This window comes from Manis pentadactyla, chromosome 16 (genome assembly GCF_030020395.1).
Source record: "Manis pentadactyla isolate mManPen7 chromosome 16, mManPen7.hap1, whole genome shotgun sequence".
In the NCBI taxonomy this organism is placed as follows: domain Eukaryota; kingdom Metazoa; phylum Chordata; class Mammalia; order Pholidota; family Manidae; genus Manis; species Manis pentadactyla.
In genome coordinates, this window is record NC_080034.1 from 50,420,551 (window position 1) to 50,441,635 (window position 21,085).

At 45.1% G+C, this 21,085-nt stretch overlaps 1 protein-coding gene across 3 annotated transcripts in view; it reads left to right on the plus strand.

Annotated features, from left to right (window-relative positions):
- The window catches only part of ATXN1 (ataxin 1), a 260,883-nt gene that overhangs the window by 46,920 nt on the left and 192,878 nt on the right, over positions 1 to 21,085 (plus strand). For 2 of the 3 annotated variants that reach the window (XM_036888806.2, XM_057494161.1), the window contains exon 3: positions 11,088 to 11,148. The exons of the other annotated variant lie outside the window; for it this stretch is intronic. The gene's annotated coding sequence lies outside the window, so the exon portion shown is untranslated. The remainder of the gene's footprint in view (positions 1 to 11,087; positions 11,149 to 21,085) is intronic. 3 annotated transcript variants of the gene reach the window in all.

The window sequence follows — 21,085 nt, forward strand, 5'->3', positions numbered from 1 at the left end:
TTCAGCTCTGTTGTATTTTGAGGTTAAATAAAAGATTGTGTTATCTCAAAAACATTCCACAGCTTGAAAAAAATTTAAAAGCTCTGTTAAATTATAGGAGAGCTCATTTACAGCAATGTGATCTTAATCATTGGTGTTCCTGGACCTCATTTTCCTTGTCTGACACCAAGGTTAATCGTATGTTCTCAGTCTGTCTCCGAGCGACTTAAGGACTAATTACGGGCCATTATCCCCACCTTCATTCCACAAACATGTATTAAACTTTCCCCAGTGGATGGCTGTGTTGGGAGAGAAATTCACAAGGAAATACGTGGGACAGTTCCTTCAAGAAGAGGGATAAAGCATCTGCAAAACAATGCAAAGGTAACATCGCTGTTGTCGCTGTTCCTGGTGTCAGCCAGATAGTTAACTCAGTGACCCCAGAGCCTAACAGTTTAGGCTTGAGTCCCAACTGCAGCCACTTAACCAGTGTGACCTCAGGCATCTTACTTAACCTCCTCGCTCCTTGGTTTTCTGTCTACCCAACGGTGATAATAGAACCGATGTATTGGGTTGTTGGCAGAGTAAGTGAGTTAATACTTGTAAGCTAATTAGAACAATGACTAGTTCATAGTAAGCACTTGCCGTGTTTATTATCGCCGCTGTTACTGATCATTTCACCGTGTTATGCAATCGGGGCTGTAGCCAGTTCTTCATGGAGACACTGGGCGTGGTTTCTCGGGTGTCAGCATTGCAGACCCTTGTAATCGTACTTCCAACCTGTCTTCCCTCTGCCATAAGAGTCCCCAGAGGACATGCTCTGCCTCCACTGGGACACTGGGAAAGGCGGCAGAAGCATCAGGCCAAGGGAATTGTGGCAAAGCACCTGCTTTCTGTGCTGTGGGCACCCCTCTCTCTTCTTTCTCCCTTTTTCTGGAGGTGGGACTGGCACTCCTCTCAGACTAAACAAAGGCTTTGCTTTGCAGAAAGGATCTTTCTGTGTTCCATGTGTCATCTCCCTTTAAGGTGTAATTTGTTTCTGATGTATGCAGGGTGCTCCCTCGAGAAGGCTTTGCTGACAATGTGCAGAGGCTGCCTGTATCGACCGGTGACCTAATGGGTCTATAGTGGGTGAATGAGGTAATTCTCATCGTGTTACTCCAGTCGGTGACCTTGAGGCTGATCAGATTACTCAGTCATATAGGTGGTCCCCTGGTTACAGAATGTTCTTGTTTGAAGGTAAATCCATGCAAGGGTGGGTGACTAATAGTTCTAAAGAAATGACTACAAGCCAATTGCAGGCCCCTCAGTGAGAGGCAGGCTGCAGGCTGATTAATAAACTCTGAGGCCACCGAGACCTTGGTGAGGCTCCTGGGGCTGATTTTCAAGAGTTCCTTTATCTGTGGCCCTCTCTTATCTTCTCTCATTAGATTCCAATTCTCTGTTAAATGGCTGTGATGTGGTGTAATATTGTCGGTGTGAAGTTAGAGCAAAATAGCTGGACCTCTGAGCTGGCTGGTCAGGCTGCTTTTCCTTTCCTTTTTCAAAATTCAGCAGTGAGGTGGGACAGAGCTGACAATGAAAAGATTTTTAATGCTACAAGAGAGTAAGTAAGCAGGATGGTAAAATCTGCATGTGAAAACCCATGTTAAAAAAGAAGAAGTGGACTGTGTAGTTAGGTGTACATTTAAGGCAGATCAACACATTAGCCTGGCACAGAAGAGTTTCATCCCTGCCCGTGTTGACCAGGCTTGACCAGACTGGAGTAGGTGCAGGTCTTACATGAACAGATTTTGAGTGGGTAGGCAGGAGAAGGGCAGTTGGGGGAAGGTAGTGGGAGGGGGGCAGGTAGAGTAGTTATTTGGAATCTTTGGGTAGCAGTCCGCTGTTCTCATGTTTGTCCATGTTGGAAAATGCTCATATAGTACTATTTTGTGCCAGTCCTGTTTGAAATGCTTTTTGCATATTAACCCTTTAGTCCTTAGAACCACTGTTATGCAAATCCTGTATCTGAGAACAGTGAAGTAATTTGCCCAAGGTCATTCACACACAGGCACCGGTTCCTGAGCTGTTACCCTGACCACTTAGAACTTCTTACTGTCATGGAAAGTGAGGGTTTGGGGAATGAAGAGAAAGAGGGAATTCCTGTCCCCAGTGGGCATATTTCTCATGCAGATAGAAATAATTTATTTCAAAGGGTCCCACCAAATGCACCAACCCGGCAAGCTGGTTGCTCTCACCACGATGTGGTCGGGACTCCTTACATCACCCCTGAGAAGGAAGGCCTTTCCTCTCCCAGTTAAGAGTCTGTTTTTTTACCGTACCATGGTTGTGTTCTGATTAGAAGGACAATTCCAGTACTGAGCTGCTTGTTCCCCGGAGCCATCCTCTGAGGGTAGGCAGAGAGCTGGCTCTCGCCCTTGGAGGCATCTCTTGGCAGAATAGAAACTGTGCTGCGGTTTGGTGCAGCAGGAAAGCAGGGACACACTCTCGACAGTGTCATCATTTGCTGGTGCTAATGAATTTGTCGAGCATTTAAACTCAGGACAGTGCGCACCTACATGATCTGGAATAGATATCTACCTTTTCTAAAAGATAACAGGTAGTCCGATATTAGAATCAGAAGAGGTACATTTTTCCTAAATCATTTAATTAACTTCTGTCTCAAGAAACACTGCATATTAAACAAACAAACAAACAAGGTCCTAATGTAGCTAAGGCCAAGTAAGAATTGAAAGTAAAGTGAGTAAACCAAGTTCGTGGGGATTATAAAAGAAGTTGATGTATTGTAAATGTACTGTTTTATTAAGATGTTTATTGACTGGAGCAGTGATGATGTACTTTCGCTCTGTAGTAAGTACAAGTGTTGAAATCCATCCAAGCCACAGTCATGACTGGAGGGTCTGTGTGGAGGGGAAAGCTCTGCAGAGTCTAGAGCTCATATCCTATATGGCTTTTGGCTAATTAACAAACCTTGGCTTCATGTTTGTGACTTCATAGCCTAACTGGCAAGAGTGCTGCCTTTCATTGCTGAGAAGGGGAGTTTTTTAAAAAGAGGTTTAAAAGAGAACTTGGGAAACTATTATAAAAAATGAGATGCCAGAGCATAATCAGATACATACATATTTGAGTCAAATAGACAATTCCTGAAAAGCCTTCTTACGATGACCATGCAGGATTGTTCACAAGAGATTTTCTTCCAACATTTTATTATGAAAAATTTCAAGAATGTGAAGATGTTGAAAGGGTTCTTCAGTGACCTCCGATATACCCACCTTTTTTGGACATCCTGTGCCTCAGTGTGCCCATCTGCACCATGGGCATGACAATGGAATCTCTCACTGGATTGTTGGGAGGGCTAATGAGTTAATATTTGTCAAGTAATGTGCATGTAACTGGCACACAGTATGCACTCTACAATGTTTATTTCTTTACAGTTACTATTTCACCAGTGCCTTGTGAAATCTGTGCTATAGGGCAAGTTGTTCATGGAGTTTCTGGCTGTGCTGCTTTTGGTCCTTGGCATTGTAGTGCCTTGTAATCCAGCTGTACCACCCTGAGTAACTCACCTAGCCTCTCTGTGCATCTGTTTCCTCACCTGGAAGGGGAGAATGACAGTGTCCTTACTGCATTGGGCTGTGGAGGATTGAGTTGAATTAATAAGTTAAAGCTCTTAGAACAATTCATTAGGAGTTTTGACTTGAATGCCACCACCTCCCAACTCTGTTATCTTGGGCAAAAGAGTTGTATCTTTATTGTCCTCATTCCTCATCTGTAAAATGGGAATGAAACTGTATAAGAGCATTGCGGGGATTAAGTAAAATAATATATGTAAATCACTTTTTAACAGTACTCAGTGGCATTTTTGTTGTTAGCTAAAAGTCCCCACTCGACTCAGATTCCGTCGTTTTCACCTGACAACTTTTCCTGTCCTGGGACCCCGCCCGGGCTGCCATGCGGCATCTGGCCACGGTGTCTCCTTGGACTCCCCTGGGATGCGACCGTTTCCCGGGCTTGTATTTGATGACCTTGACAATTCTGAGGAGTACCGATCAGTCATTTTGTGGAATGTCCCCCAATTGGGGGATTTTCCTGTTTTTATGATGAGAAAAACTCCAATTAAGGAATAGTTTACAAATTGATCAGTAGTCCTCAAAATTGGTAAATTGCCATTTTTGTCCTATCTCCTGAGTCAGTTACTGGCTATCAGTCTGACTCATCACTGTTGATCCTGACCTTGATCACCTGGCTGAGGTGGTGCTTGTCAGGTTTCTCCAATTGAAGTTACTCTCCGCACATACATGCCCCCTGCTTTCCATGCTGAGCTCTTGGGAAGGAGCCCACGTCTAGGGAGTGGGGTGCTGTGAGCCAGCCACCTCCCTGTGGGTGGAATATCTCCGTGAATTAATCGAAATTCTTCTGCACAAGAAGGTTGTCTATTCTCCCCCGTTTATTCTTTCATCCAGTCCCTTCTTCCCCTTCTTCATGTCAGTGTGAGCTCATAGGTATTGATTTCACACTGTAGGTTACAACCCAGTACTGTATTATTTATTTTGTTGCTCACATTGTTCCAGTTTTGACCACTGGCAGCTCCTTCAAGAATATTAGAAATATTGTCTCCTGTTTCCCTTTGCTATGACCCTAGCATTGTGATTTTGGGGTCTTTGTTTTGTTTTGTGTTGTTAGGCATTCCCTTCATCCTCATGTTGTACTTTCCCTGCTCCCATCTTAGAATCAGCCATTTCTCCAATTAGCCTGGATTCCTTTTATCAGGGAATGGTGTTAGAAACCAAGATCTGGGTCCTGGGGCTTCAGGAATTTTATGCTCAGCAAATAGGAGTTTCCCTCCTGCCATTTGTGGAAGTGGTATGTGCAGCCATGAGCACCCCCATGCAGGCCTCCCTCAGTCCTCACCCAGTCCTAGCCAAAGAGCCGATCTCACAGGAGCCGACTGAACAAGCATCAGCCCAGCCTCAGGTCAGTGGACTGCACTCAGTCCAGTCCAGGTCAGACGGTGTGGTGTTAGCGCTCTGTGTGATGTGAGAACTGTCCCTGCCCTCGCAGAACCCAACCCTCTACACTCCAGTGAGAGCCCAGTAATGTAAGCGCTGTAGAAATTCAGAATAAAGGCGAGTGTGATCTAAGAGCATTTGAAGGCTTCTTATGTAAGATAGGACTCAAGCTAGGTTTATTCCAGATGAGAAGACATTAGAAAGATGTAGAAGTGTGAACAGAGAGATCTTTTTGTAAAAAGAGACCTGAAATTAATGAAGCACGTTCCCTTTTGGGGTTTAGTTCAGATATGAAACAGGGTTTGTTGGTCTTGGTGGGGTGAGGGAAATGGGCTTCAGCCAGTGGTGTGCTGGAGCCAGCTTGCACCGTTACAGGCCAATTGTTTTATTTTCAGGAATTTTGAAAGCAGGTTGGCATCACGTAGCTTGAAAGTGGCCATAGTGGGAATGTTTACACCACAGAAATCTGCAAACACTACAAATTAGGGCTCCTCTCTCCCTTCCAGCTAGTTATTCAGCATGTTCCTGCACAGCAATGGCTTTAGTAATTTAAAAATCTGTAATATACCCTTATCCTGAATTTATTGTCTTCCTTTAGCAGTTTTTTTCATATATGCATTTCCTTTAATGCTTTGAATTCTCTGACAAAAACTCAAAGAATGGTTACAATAGAGATGTGTCCTTTCTAGTGAAAACTGTATTTTGCTGTGTATGGTTAAAATGCTGACTGCCAGAAAATGTTGTGATTCACTGATTTGGTGCCTTTCATGGCCATTCTGGATAACTGAGTTGGCAATGTATGACCCAGGGTAGGAAGAACTGTTATCGCCTGTGGGTAGTCATCAGTGTCATATATAAGCAGCAGGGCTGTAGGACTTTCCTCCTCCCTTATGGCTGGCTTGGAGGAATTTTCTATTTCTTATCAAGAATATGCAGAAAAGTGGTGTCATTTTCTTTGAGCTGAGAAACCAGGACTGGGTGTCCTTCTGCCTTAGTTGTAACGTAGCCCTGTGTTAGCATGACCTTTGCCAAGGATGTTACCTGAGTAATCAATGGAGTAATGCTATGCAAATAGGGACAGTTTTCTTGAGGTCACCACCTCCTGTGCATGGCGTTTGGTATTAAATGTCTTGCAGAATTGGACTTGCTTACACTTAAAGCAAGTCACCTAAAAGTGATCACACATGTGGCCAAGGAGAGCAGAGTTAGGGAGGGAAAGAGACTTCTTTTACTTGTAGCTGGAGACCGAGTTTGCCCTGTCATCCTGAAGGATGGTGTTGCTTTGCCTCTGTGACAGGGATTTCTGTTATCTTTCTTTGCTCTTTCCTAGGTCCCTTCATCAAGTAGGTAGACTTCCCAAACCTTTATCCACACCTGCTTTTGACTTTATTCCTGATCTTTATCAGATTGAATCTCTGGGGTTGTCACACTCAGAAAAGAATATTGCAGGCATTCTGGCTGTATCACAGATTCTTAGGTGCAGAGTTCACTCTGAGTCATAGAAGCCCTCATATTTACAGTTATCTTTTTCAATTTGAAGACAAGTTTTGGAATTCAGATATAGCCATTTGAAGTACTAAGGACTTCTCAGAACAATTTGAGGTCATTATTGCACTCAGTAAACATGCCTTCCTATTTATGGGAGTAAGAGAATTTGTTCATTTCTGTACATTTTGAAGGCCTGCCATATATGCCAGGTACTGGGCAAGGTGTTGGGAATACACAGATAAGTCATATAAACCCCATGCTCTCAGAACTGGGCAACACTTTAGTCGGGGAAGTGCACACCACAAAAATTTGTGATGGAATATGAGGTGTGCTTCTTGTAGAGATATGGATGACATATATAATACTATGTTTGGAGAATTTGTAAACTTACTTAAATCTTTAAACTGAGTTAGACTGTGAGTGAATTTATCAGATGAGACACACATAAATATTATTTATTTACCCCAAGGTAATAATCAGAAAAGTTGAACAGAATTAACTGTATCTATTATAATCAATGCCCCCAGCAAGGCCAGTGCTCATGTACCACTCTTATTCCTGCACAGTCTTTGTGTTTGGGTCATTAACATTGTGTTTAGGTCAGATGAGAGTGTGTTCCACCTGCCACACTTTGATAACTAAAGTAAAGTGCTGATGGAGATTGTTTAAGATCATCTCTGTGCTGTTGATTGCATGCTTGTGGCTCATAATCAGAATGATGCAAAGTAATTGTTAGACCGACTTGCCAAGGCTACATTTTGTGTCGTTGCAACTGTCAGCACTTCGGTCCTGCTGTTCTGCATGAAGAATGCTTGCCTGGCACCTGTTGGGTAGCTAAAGCACAGCCTGCCACTCTATGTCACAAGTAACTTCCATTCCAGCATCCTTGCTTGCTGTCTCCATAAAACAACCTAAAAATGGAGTATGTGCTTAGGATTGTAAGTGCTTGTTTTTGTGTTTGATTGAATACTACATCTTGCAGCCTTCTATGAAAGTCCGCCTGTATGGTACCAGAGTGGTCATGTCTTTTCTCTGTGCCATGAAACCCAGACAAACCTAGCTTTGAATTCTTGCTCTCTCGCATACGGGCTATGTGACCTTGGATAGGTTTCTGGTCTTGAACCTTGTTTTTGTCATCTCTGCAACGGAGCTGGTAGGAACCTCTCTTACAGAGATTGTGTGAGGATAGAGCTAATAGATAAAAACTTGTCAGCACAGAACAGCCACTCAGTAAAGGGTGGCTAATATTTTAGCCACTCAGCTAATATTAAGGAGGCCAGGGCCTTCTCAGGATGAGGTAAAATTTTCCAAAGTTGGTAGTCCAGAAATATATTGTAAGCGTGAGCTCTATGGTATCAGCCCAAGTTTTCCCGGCTAGGTCATGTTTGCTAGAGTCACACAATTGGATGAGGACGTTTGAATCTAAACCACAGTTCTCTGTGGTTAGGTCTGCTATGCAGGATGTGTTCTGGGCCATCACATACACATCATCAAAGGATATGAAGGTCCCTTTGAAAGCAAATTTAAGAATGTGTACCATTTAGCTTCAACTGCATAAAAGAGATGTTACAGAGCACACAACACAGCCTGATCATGTGGTTCTCTGTCATGGAAAAAGCAATGACCACATTAGAAGTTCACTGTTAGATCTAGAGACATCTATCTCACTGGCTTCTGAATTGTACCATTAAAAGATATCTGTTTAAAGTAGCTCAGTCTATATTCCATGATACAGTGAAGTCCCTAGGGTGAGTTGTCAAATAGATGCTTTCACTGACTCCATCCAGTGCAAAAATGTAAGGTCTGTGTTAGCATCTAAACTGTGGTTTAGATTCTAATGTCTAAGGTCTGGGTTCTTATCTCCTAATGTTGATTATCTCACATGGTCAAAATAGAGCAGTAGAGTATCTTCTAAGAGCATGACCCCACCACAAATCATCACTTCCCCTAAAAATTGCATAAGCTGGATCTGGGATGAACTTTTAGGGGAACTTCAGTTGGATGGTAGTAGGCAAAGGGGTTAGCACCTGCTCATGCATTGTAGATTCTGGTTTCACCGATTTCAGGGTTTCTCCACTTTTGGTTCCTGAGGGATTTTCCAGCTGATACCGGATTTGGCATTTCTCTGCTGGCACCGTGTGTCCTTTCTTTCTTTCTCTGCTCCTCCCTGCCAACCCCCCACCTCCTTCCTGCTGGTAGGAGCAGTATTGGCAGTACTGAGACAGGGTTACTTACTTCATTACCGCAGGAGGAATTGGCCCCACGCTCTGGGGATACATAGGTTCACTCCCTAAGCCTCCCCACCAAAAGTGGTATTTTCCTGAAATGTCACTAGTCAGTCATATTTACAGGGATGTGGCATAATTTTCTCAATTGAGGACAAGAATATGTTGTGTAACTCCAGTGCAGTGTCACGTATGTTTTACCAAACCACCGTATTCCTTGAGAAGGAAATTAAATTAGAAATACTTGAGATAGCACAAACATTTCAACCCTTGGTATCTCCTAAATATGGTGAATTCTGGGGTTTTTTTAGATTTTGAAGTTTATATAATGTAGTTATCGTTTTTTAGGGTCACTCAAGAGTCTAGAGTGTTCAGTTTACCTTTTTCTGTATCGTTAAGTAACTTCACTGTGATCGCACTGAAATCAGGGACATGTCTTTAACCTCAGATGTATGATTTCATACTGACAGTAGGCATCTCTCTCCATTAACCTTAGTCTTTAAAATGTTGTCCCCTTTCAGTATACTGAAAATCCACTGAATGTTGTGGTTTATTATACTATTCCCTGTGGTGTAAGCACTACTTTATATTCTTGTAAGCTACACCCACTCAAACCAAAACAACTTTTTGTTGTTAAAAGACTTCTTATATTTATATACTCTGCCTTTCTCAGTCTTGACAAAAATGTAGAAGAGAAAGAACCACATGCAACCACACATGTAGTCATTTCTCATAAATATGGGACACTTTGGTAGATTCTGTAAATTCAGCAATATGTTGAGTATTCAGTGGTTCATTCTTTCAATGCAATACCCTTGCAGTCCTTAAAAAATTACAATGGAAATGGGCTTATTGATACTGAAAGTGAAATATTATCAGACTGTAAAACCATATGAATATGCTAAGAGTATGTCATGAATAAATCATTTGCATGTATATGAATTTCTTTATGTAAGTGTATGTATAATACACTCTGTGTATTGAGCATAGGAGAGAGCCCGGAGCCTTAGAAACCCAAATATTTGCAGTGATTATTAGCAGTTATCTATTAACTCATTGTTCACAGTCAACACATTTGTCTCATCTAATTTTGGTGGGTGGGGACAAAGGGAGTACAATACAGGTACTCACATTTTGTACCACGGGGCATTAAAGCTGACCTGTTATTTGATGTAGGTATTATTTTGGCCATTATACAAATGAGAAAGGGGTTCAGAGAGTTGTGTAACCTCGGTCACACAGCTGAATTCAGTTTTTATTGTTGTTATGATGCCTACTGTAGACAGCTTGCTGCCGCTAGGATGAAGGTTAAGGTATTCATTAAACAGAAGGCGCTCAGAGATCTTCCCAGCCTAGCGTCTTTCAGGGCTTGTATTGTAAAGTTAGAGTCTGAACCTCCCCAGAGGCAGGAATCGTACTGTCAGGTGCCCTCACCTCCCCTCACGCAGCCTGCAGGGTAGTAGGTGGGCTGCCCTTTGTGACCTTGAGGCGTGCCTCTCACATCCTGAGAAACTGAGTCAGGGAATCTGCCTGTGGTGCACATCCCAAGGAGGCCCCAGCTCGCCCCACCGGCCTCACCCTCTTCTCCTTTTAGGGAAATGCTCTGGGATAGCATGAAGTTTGCCAGTCTCAAGGTAAGATTAGCTCGGCCTCACGTCCCCTCCTAGACCTGCAAAGGCCTCTTTAAAACAGTCTCTGGAAACTTTTTAAACTTGGATCTTGAGCTTGGTTCCTTACGTGATGTAGATTAAACAGTCTGTTGCTGTGCTCCCTTATCTGCCTCCGTCTTTCAGGCTTCCTCCTCCAACACTCAGAACATCTCGGTTCTTTCCCACACTGCACCCCAGACCCTGAGGCCTCCTCTCGGGATTACTCAGTCCGGCTGATATGTGGCCCCTGTGCACCTCTGCCCAGTCCACATTCCCATCTGAGCCACGTGGGGTCCCTGTCCCCAGTAGGGGGTGATGGGATTGTGGGGTTACCATCTGCAGGTGGGAAAGATGTGCGGGGCAAGGGCAAGGACTGGAGTGGGCACCCTGCTTACTTCTCAGGACATCTGCAGCTCGCCACACGGTGGGAGTGCAGACCAGACAGTCCACCTGGGAACTGATTTCCTGCGCACCGCCATATATGCCTCTCTGTCAGGAGGTCCACACGCTTCGTGAAAGAGGAATCATGCACTTCATTATTTTCTACATACTGATTGTTCAGAGCTCCATTGTTGTAATTCACATGGCCAGCCAGATTGCACCCAGGGGTCTCCAGACATCTGCTGCCACCTGGTCAGGACCAAGGTGCCACGCCTGAGGTTTCTTGTCTTGCCAGGTGCTGATTTATAGAATGGACTTAATGCTGTTTCTTAAAAAATCTTTTTCTTTTCTAGTTTTCCAAAGAAATTAGTCCATTTTCTTGGTGAAGAGAAACCAGCCTGCTGTTTTCATAGGGTGAGTGTTCTTTATGTTTTTACCCACATCAGAATTTTTTCCAATTATTGTGATGCTCCAAGAAAAAGGGCTTGATAGCATGCGTCCTCCAGATATTTTCTCCCATGTGGAACCAAGATGTTCTTTCTATTTATCAAATCTCCTCTCCCCTTTCAGAGGGTAAGGCTTCCCTCTCGTATGTTTCTGCATCGCTTTTTGCTTCTTATTTTGCCTCTTATGAGTTGTTTCCATTGTTGCTAATACCTTGTCTAGCTTGCAGAGAGGATGATGGGGAAGTTTCTTTTTAGCAGTGACTTATGCACAGAAATATGACTGTGGGCAAGGAGAAACCATCCATTTTGTTCCCACAATGCAGTTTCATGAACAATGTGACAGAGAATAATAGGATGTGGGCATGAGATGGGACCTGAGAGCTCATCGGGCAAAGCCCCTATGAGGCAGCTGAGGCTCAGAGGGTGTCACATCCCGTCTGGGAGCTTCTCAGACAGCAGCAGGGCAGTGGAGAGGCATTTGATTCCCAGTTGTGCAGTGGTCTCCCCTCCGACCCCTGAACTCCACCCTGCACACATCTGTCCTCGGCTTCTAGCTCCTTCTGTGGATACAGAGCTATACAGGTGGTTCGACCTGATGTAATACCAGTAAACAGTGATAACAGCTCTCTAAGGCGGGTGTCAGGAGTGACGCTGCTTAGCTGTTTAACTTTCTAGTAATCATACCTGGCTACTACTAAAAGAGGCTGGTAGAGTGGATGTACCCAGAACAGTTCTGTGTGGACCTTGGCTGAGGGCGCATATTTTCCTCTGCACCCTTCCTCAGCCCCTGCGTGTGCAATGCCATGTCCTGTGCGGAGACTCGGTGGTACATCTGCTTTGCAGCCAGAGACCTTAGCACACCGGCAGATGTGCCCTGGCAGCTGCAGGCCTGCATGTCCCCTCTCGGCGCCATCGGCACCTGCCTAGTAATGCCTGCCAGGCTTCATAAATGCACTACCACTTTGGCCTGTGGTCTGGAGACCTTTGGAGAAATATTTCTTCATTAGAAAAAAAGTTGTACTCTTCTTTACATGAGAGTGCCCTTGTGGAGTATGATGGAAAAAGGTGCGAGAAGGTGATTCTCCCCCTGACCCAGAGAGTGGACTTACCACAGGTCTTTTGAGGATCCCTGTGCTCCATCTGCTTCTGGCTTGTATCTTTTAGGTTGGTGGGCTAAGTGCTCTTATTTCCAGAACATTCATCTCACCCAGGATTTGGTCTAAGTGGAGCATTGAGAGCCTGTGTGCATTATTTATTCCCACTTGTTACCTTAATACTTTATCTAAACAAATGGGAGCCTCCCTTCTGCCCTACCTGGAGTCATTATTAAGGATCGTCATATACTCCTTACCAGGGTATAGAGAGTCTGTTTTCTACCAGGATACTAAGTGGCGTTTAGAACATGGAGTTGATTCACTGAAGGATCGCCTGCTTATTACTCTAATATTGATCTCTCCTGTCCCCAGATGCTTGGCAGGCATGGATGTGCATTCATTAGAAGCGTGAATGAGAGGGTTTCCATTTCCTCATCTTATCCACGAGAAGCCCAAAAGGTTTATCCCCAGAGCACACTACCATATAATTCTGTGACACTGAGATCTGCTGCTCTCTGAGGAACTTAAGGGTCTCTATGGAATCAAGAGGTTGGTAAGACCAAACTAGAGGACAGTTAAGGGCCTTAAGAAGGTGGGGCAGTGCTGGGCTCCATACCAACTGTGCTATTCTTTCAGTAAAGAATAAACCTGTGGAGGGGGCTGAGGCCAGAAATGGTAAGGGGATAAGACAAGGATCACCGGAACACACGTTGACCACTTCCTGGCTGCCTCACTTTCCTGCTGGGGTCATAAGTGGTTTGAAGTTGACTGTCAGGAGGCGTCAAGTTACTACCCCAAATATTACAAAACTTAGCTTTTACCAGTTGGTGGGAAACCAAAGCCATGAGTTTATGACTTCAAAAGCAGCTCAGAGGCTTGTACCACACTTCAGGTTTGTACCGTGTAGGTCCACATGCCCACATGCATGAACTTCTTGTAAAACATGAGTTGCCTGGCTCCATTTCATGGTATGCAGTGGTGCTGGCCCCCTGCTGTTGTTGCTAAGCTCAAACAGAGCTCACCACTGATGGTATCCCTTTAAGGGAAATCTAGAGAAATGCTCTTGCCAGCGCAGCAATTTTATTTGCTGGAGGCCAAGTAGCAATAGCATGTATTGGTTCCATAGCAACATGTCTGCACAGCCAGAAAAAAATATAATGACTATGGCAGCCAGTATATTCTGGGCAGGGTGAGCACAGCCCTGATGTTTCTTTTCATTTTCCACCTTATCTTATCCTGCCTTCCCCTCCTGTAGAGAGGGTGAACTTTGTGATTGTTACTGTCTGTCCTGGCTTTTAACACCTGCCTCCTGTCCCTGTCGAGCTCGGGATTTGATGAGGGAGAAGGCAGTGCCTGTAGTGGAATCGTGCAGGCCCGATGGTGCAGCAGAGCCAACGGAGCCCCTCTGCCTTAGCAAATGGATGTGGGTGGGGTCTGTGCTTCTCATCTTCCCATGGGGAGGAGGCCCCATCAGAATGGCGCGGTGCGTAGAGCGTTTCCTGTGCACTGTGGTCAGCTGCTCCTGGATGGCAAGCGGACAGAGAAATGGAACAGTGTGAAATCGAGGGAAACAGAGTGCCCATTTAATGTGCTACACAGACCGACCAGGGTGGAGAGCAGTGCTAGGCAGAGGAGGGCTGCACAGAAACGTATAATGCACACTGCACATCTTCTGGAGACTTCTACCAGAGGTGCAGTTTCTAACTGCAGTTTCCCAGTATGTGTAGTTGAGCTTTAACATTTCCCTGATGTTTTCTTCTCCATAAAATCCTCCAGAAAACCGCTGTAATTGTTCTTGATTTCAATGATGCTTTTTTTCCCTGAACTTCTGAAGCGTTTAAAAAAAATCTTTGCCATCTATTTGACACTTGTCTCATATTTCCTTTTTTGATTCATATGCTTTGCGGGCCTGAGCAGTTTTTCTGCATAGCGGCAAAGGCCTGCAAGGTCAGTAACCATCTATCTGATTCCTCGCCTCTTCGTTTGTATCTCCCTAATGGTCAGGACTGAGCCCTGTAGATCATAACCGTGCCATTAATTTCTTCATGACAGTGTTTTAGTCCTATCCTGTCTCATAAGGAAGTTGTAAAGCAAGTGTGTAAATATATTGAAAATGCTTTTCAGTTGTTCAGAGAAAAGATAAATTCAAGAAATTCTTTTTCTAACGTGGTTTCTAAAAACACATAGATAGGAAATCACAAGGTAAGAATATCTAAAGACCTCACATTTTCTCGTCTTCCTCTTTGTGGTTACTGACCGTGAACTGTGTCCCCTAGAGTTTTGCACTGGCCCTGAAATCATCCCTTTCTCACACAACCCCCCGATAGTTGCTACTTCTGCTAAATGTCCCTTACTGTGCCTCATGAGCCAGAAGGCTCACCAGACCCCTGGCAATGCCTTTGGAGCTGTTAAGTAAAAGATGTGAAGGATTTCTCATTATGTGACAGGTTTGATAGATTGGGATAGTGGTTCCTAACTTAGTTTTGACGTCTTTTGGCAGAGGGAAGGTTTTTATCATATAAAAACTTTTATACTTTTCTTCCCAAGTTCAGAGCCAACTGAGAAATAAGACAAACATAATAAGGCAGATGGAGGCCACAGCACACCTGTGTGACCAGTAACAGTAACTGAGGCAGAAGTTGTATGTTAGACTGAGAGCCCAAAACAGGGCCCCCCGCTAACAGCCCACCTGCGGGAAAGCTCTGAGTCCTCGGGCCACTGTCTGTGTGAAGATGGAAGGCATAAGAGACTAAAATCCACTGCCCTGCTCCGTGCTCAAAATTTTAACTGTACCTAGTGGTAAATGAGCTCTTACCCAGTAGAGTGAGAGCCCAGGCAGGTTTAGGGAGAATCCTCTGCCCAGGAATTGGGTGGGGAATGGCGTTTCGCTCCACCTCACACTGTCTATGATGTGTTACCCTGTGTCACTATAGCCCATGTACCATTGTTTTCTTCCCAGCTCTTCAGTTTATATATTTGTTTAATGGTTTATTGTTAGTCTCCTCTGTTAGAATGTTAGTTCAGCAGTAACATTTACAGCTGTTCACCAGTACTTAAAAGTGTGCCAAGCACATAGGAGGCATTTCACAAATATTTGTTGAATGAGTAAATGTTGCTTCATGCCTCTTCTCACACTCCTTCATTGCCTGGACGTCCTTGCCCCTGTCTTGCCTAGCAAGCACCTGTCCATATTGTGAGACTCAGCTCAGCTATCACATCCTCCAGCTCACTTTCCTGGCTTCCCCTCTTCCAAGAGGAAGGAACACTTTCTTGTAACTCCCCAGTTGCTTACGTACGTGTGTGTGTGCGCGCACACACGCACATGCTCATGCTTGCTTATCTGCTCCCGCTGTGTGTGTGTGTTCATTTGTGTAGTCTCCCTCTCTCTGGCTCTCTGACTCCTCACTTCACTTAGTTGTTTATGTATCTATCACTCTTACTAGATTGTAAACTGCTTGGGAACAGGGCAACCTCTCATTCATCCTTGTTTCTCTAATATCTGCCATGAGTAGGTGCTCAGTAAATAAGAATGTTAGCATTCCGAGTACTTAGAACATGCCAGGTCCTGCTGTACTTCAGTACTTAAAATCACTGTCTCAGTATCTTATGTATGTTAACTTGTATTATTCTCACAACAACTTACCAGATATATTGTAAACCCCTTTACAAGTAAAGAAACTGGGGTAGGGAAAGCATACAGGGTTGAAGTGACTAGCCTGTGGTCTCACAGCTAGTCTGATTTCATAACTGTTATTCCCTGAGAATGGTAATGAATGAATGAATGGGACTCCTAGAAACCCAGACCTGTGTAAGTATGGCCACAGACATTGGGTCAGTATAAGTTAGTAAGTAAGAAATAATCACCAAGCCTAGCTCTGGTTGACATAGAATCATATAATCATGGCTGACATAAATCCACAGATGAATCCCTAAAGTCTCACTGTACCTATTGCACTTAATTGCTAATGCTCCATGCTAGTAGAGTGGTCTTGGTTAATGACAAAAATAATTATCATTATATTTTGGAAATTATTTCCTACTGGGAAAACACTGAATCATTAATTATGAGTTAAATAGTTTGTATGCAATCCTTACTCCTGAATTTGGGGAAAAATGTGGGGCTGTGGGATGTGAGATGGAGGATGAAGAAACCTTTAAATGTGTGAGCCAAGAGGCAGTAGCCTAGTTGAAGGGGCAAGGCATGATTACAGGTAAAGTTAAGGAAATAAAAAGAAATAAAGGGCAGTAAATATGAGAATTATCACATTATTACATGTGATTATTTGCCACATGGTGATATTAGAGAAAATGAAAGCTATTGTATTAGTCAGGATAGGATAGGCTTTCACTGTACAAAGAGTTCATCTTAAACTCTCAAAAGGGACTTAACAAAATAAAGGTTTATCTCTCACTCATATAGTGCCCAGTGCAGATATGGTGTCTGTCCAGGACAATTGTCTTCTATGTGTAGCTCCATGACACAGCCTGCCTTAATGTTTTCATCCTACCGTCTAGAGGATTCCATCACAATCACAGGGGAAGAGTGAGAAACCAGAGAACTGGACCGGCAATTAAATGCTTGTGAGCTTTAGTCTGGAAGGGACGTGTGCCACCCGCTGTGTACTTCACATCACATGCAGCCTTTCACACAGCTCATAGGATTCCAAACCTTTCATTGATTTTGGCTTGTCTCCCACCTAGCACACAGTAGGTGCTTAGTGAGTTACTTGCAGGGTGAAATAATGAGTGAAAAGCAGAACGAGCTGTCACTCACACCAGACTGGGTTTATAGCAGTAATGCACGTGACAGCCCCAGAAGCCCAGACTTGGAAAAAATTAGGTCCAGCTCCAAGATATTTACTGAAATTAAGAGAGCATTAATAAAAATAACAACATAGTTAACATCAATTAGCCCTGGTGAATGGGAACTCATAAAGCATGAGCAGATTAAATATAATTAAGTTGGTGGTTGAGGCCTTGCTAAAGTCCCAGCCTTCCAGACCTGCGCGCCACATCAGCCTCCCCACTGCCTGCCAGCCCACCGCCTGACTTCCCCGTTCCGTGTTATCTGGCACCAGCCTGCCTTTCCTGGCCTTGCTCCTCCTGAATGACACAGAGGTCCTAGCCTCGTTTGAAACTTAAGAAACTTAGCCAAGGAGAGGTTATTCCATCAGAACACACCATGATTCTAACCCCGTTCAGTCTGACCACCCGTCATGATCTCTCTACACTCTCACCTGCTCCCTCCCATCTCGGGGTCCTGGTGGCTATAGATAAGTGGAGAGGGGCTTCCAGACAGGAGCAAAATACTTGTTGAGTAAAGCACATCAGTTGAGTGGGAAAAATAAGCCGGAAATTCTATGTGCGAATCAACATGAGGTGAAGAGGCCATAGAGAAGGAGCAGCAAGTTGCACTGGAATGGTAGGTTGGGGGCATAGCCCCCAGCGTGTCAGACCAAAGCATGGGGCCTCTCAGCGATGTCCTGCGACATAATACTTAGTCAGGAGAAACCTGAGTGCAGAGAGGATCCATGTGCTCAGCCTAACCAAACCTTGGAAATGGCTCTGGTGTGTTTCTGGTCTGGGGGATGGTGCAAAGGGAGGGCTCTGGGCCCTCTCTGCCTGTCCCTTTTTAAACGTGGACAGGACCTGGCTGTGGTGAGGGTCCTGAACTCAGGGTTGCCAGTCACGGGAGACTTTTCAGGAAGCCAGTGATGTGACCAACCGTGCATCAGTGAGATCAGCTTTCCAGCTGCTGCTGGCCCAGGAGATGAAGGGAGAAAACCAGAGGCAGGATGTTGGGGAGGAGGTTATTACAGGCATCAGGAGGTGAGACTTTGAAAGCTACTGTGGAAGCCTTATGAAGGTGGTGGCGGGAGACACCCTCAGGAGTGACCAAAACAGGCGACCATTTGGGCATAAGGAATGAGGAAAGAGAAGGAGCTGGAGATGACCGGAGTGTTGGGTGCCGCTGGCTATTGTAAGTGTCCTGTGTTATGTATTCATGTTGGCTTGCTAGTCATTGTCATTCTGGGGGTTGAAGCTTCTCAGTAGAATCAGGAGATAGCCTTGCACCAAGCTAAGCCCCCTTTGAGTAACCGAGTATTGTCTTAACCACCACCCTCTTCACACACCCCTTCCTTCCCTTGCCCCATCCTCCCCAGGGTTTAGGATCAAATCTTAAATCAGCAACAAAATCTCCATCCTGGCCCTCTAGTGGAGATAAAACGATTTAAACGTGGGCAAGAAAGTACAATTAAATGTGGGATCACCAGCCTAGCTTCTGGTGAGAGAGGGCTCCCCTCCCCTTGCAAGAATTGTCTCTTGCAGGCCGACTGTGTGCTGTATCCCCACGGCTTTGGGATACAGTGGTGGGGTTTGCCCGCCCTTCCGATTTTTGCAAGCTGACAGAATTTCTGAGCTCTGCAAGGCCACTCTCTCAGTACCCAGCTCTCCCAGTCTTTTTGGTCTGATGAGAGAGCCAGATTTGACTTAAGAGAAAGGAGAAAGGACACTGTGTGATGGGAATGCAGGTGGTACTGAGTCCTGTTGTCTTTTGTGGGGCCAGTCATGGCCTTTTCACAGGAACCTGTCTCTTGTGGCAGCGGGCAGTCTAATGAGAGAGGTGAATGTTGTGTGCAGCCCCAGATAGCCTTTCCCTGAGTATAGGCTAGAGCTGGGGAGATGCTCCCAGCCAAGAAGAGGTCTCCTAACAACCTGCCTTTTCCCCCTACTTTCTCTGTGGGTCTGTGGGCAGACATCTCTGGTCAGAGGTGCAGGAAGTGTGGTAGAGGAGGACAGCTCTGAAGTCACTCCCTCCCTCAGATGCCCTTGGCTCGTCTGATGCTGCTCTTGCTGTTTAGACTGTCCAGCCAGCTGCTGCTCTCCGCAAAGGCTTTACCCCTTACGTCAGCCAAGCAAGGTGTAGGCCCCACTGGGCTTGGAAGACGCTTGGCCTCCTTACCATTGCAGTCCGTCTTACATACCCTTGAAGTCAGCACGGTTTGTTAGGTTGATTTGTACGTAAGGCTCCTTTAAAGTAGCAAGCTCCATCCTTTCTGGGGAGGTAAGTGTTTCAACAGAAAGGCCCAACAATTAATAGACTGTTATGCCTGACGTTTTGGGGTAAAGGGCAACTTGAATGTTTTGTTCCCCATCTTCTGTAGTTTCAAGTGTAGTTGCACACTAGTACCAGAGACTTTAAACATTTTGAGTCTCCGGTGATATCTATGTTCTTTTGATGTACTTTACATAGAAACTAAAGCAAGACCAGGCTTCAGAGTAAGCTAACCAAAGCGTCTTGGGGCTTTTGATCACTTTCCATTAGCATGAACAGTAATCTCTGTCTTGTTGGATTTTGTTTGAAAGGACATTTGCTGTTAAATGAAGATAAACATGTGGCTGGGTATTTAATACGTCTTTTCAACCCAGGAACTGAAAAATTCCTGTGCAAGATTAGCTCCACTTGGCAGAGAGGATTCTGAATGCCCCAGACATTCCCCCAGCCATTGGCTGGGCTTTTAGAATGTGCTTGCCCTGAAAGAACATATACCGAACAGATATTTCCTTACAAAGCCTTCTGTTTCAGTATGTGCCCCAGCGGCCTCTCACCACATCTTTGCTATGTAATATTTGGTCAAAAGAAACCAGAGCACAAGGACACGTGATCACAGCCACTAACGTGTTCCTAGAAAGCAATGCTAGGGGCTCGTTTCTTGTGAGGTGGGGGCAGAGGGTCAAAGCCACCCTCCCTGTCACCGTATTCTTGGCTGCTGCTTCTGGGTTCAGCTCTCGTCCTCTCTTGCAGGAGGAAGGTTGTGAGGGCTGCCATTGGGGTCCAAAAACCTGTGGGCAGAGCTCTCTACGAAAGCATGTCACACGGCCGGCTCTGTGCTTGCCTCAGCCCTTCTGTTTCTCTTTGCTTTTTGACACATTGGGAGAAAAAAAGTGGCTCGCGTTCTAAAGTTATTTCCATCTGAAAAGAGAATGCCTTGTACATGGTTAGGACTTGGAAATACTGTGTTTTCAGTTTAGTATTTGCAAAGTGGGTTTGCTGGCGTCATCCTCGGGCGACAGGTTCCTAATGAGAGGACAGAAAACAAAGAGATTGCTTTGCTCTTCGTTCAAAATGCGTTACTTTCCATAGAGTTGAGAGGTGATTCGAGACACTCCAGTTGTCACATTCAGCTTTTTCCTGTGATCATAATAAATTCCACAGCTCCAAAACCTGGGATCACATTGTGTCTTCTGCCAGAGTTATTTACAGATATTCAAACAAATGGTGCTTTCTGAGGAAGGGGAACTCTGTATGAAACTGTGTGGTGCAGCCTCCTGTGTCAGCCACAGTGGCAAAACTTCTGAGGAGCTGGCTTTGAGGGAAATAACATCCCCGCTGCGGAGGCCGAGGGAGGGCAGCTGGCACCTGGCTGCCTCGGGGTGTCCCGCCTGGTAACTAAACCCAGGAGACTGTGCAGAGGTTTCAGGCCCCAGTGAGGAGAAAGACAGGGCGAGGCTGGGGGGCCCTTAGAAGCACAGGTGCAGAGGCAGCCAAGCTCCCTGGGAGTCCCCTCCGGTTGGGGGCAGCCACTGGGCAGCAGGTGACCTCAGACCAACCATTCTCAGCCCCCATGACTCTCCCAGAGAGAATCCTGTTTTCTCCAGCCTTGGCTGACCTCACTACTCTCTCTCCCACTCCCCAAAGGGCACTTCGGCAGCAGATATGTCATTGATTGGGACTTCGGAGAACAGTAAGTGGTCTGGAGAAGAAGGGGCATGTCACAGGCTTTTGCTATTGGCGGGATGGTTCTGAGG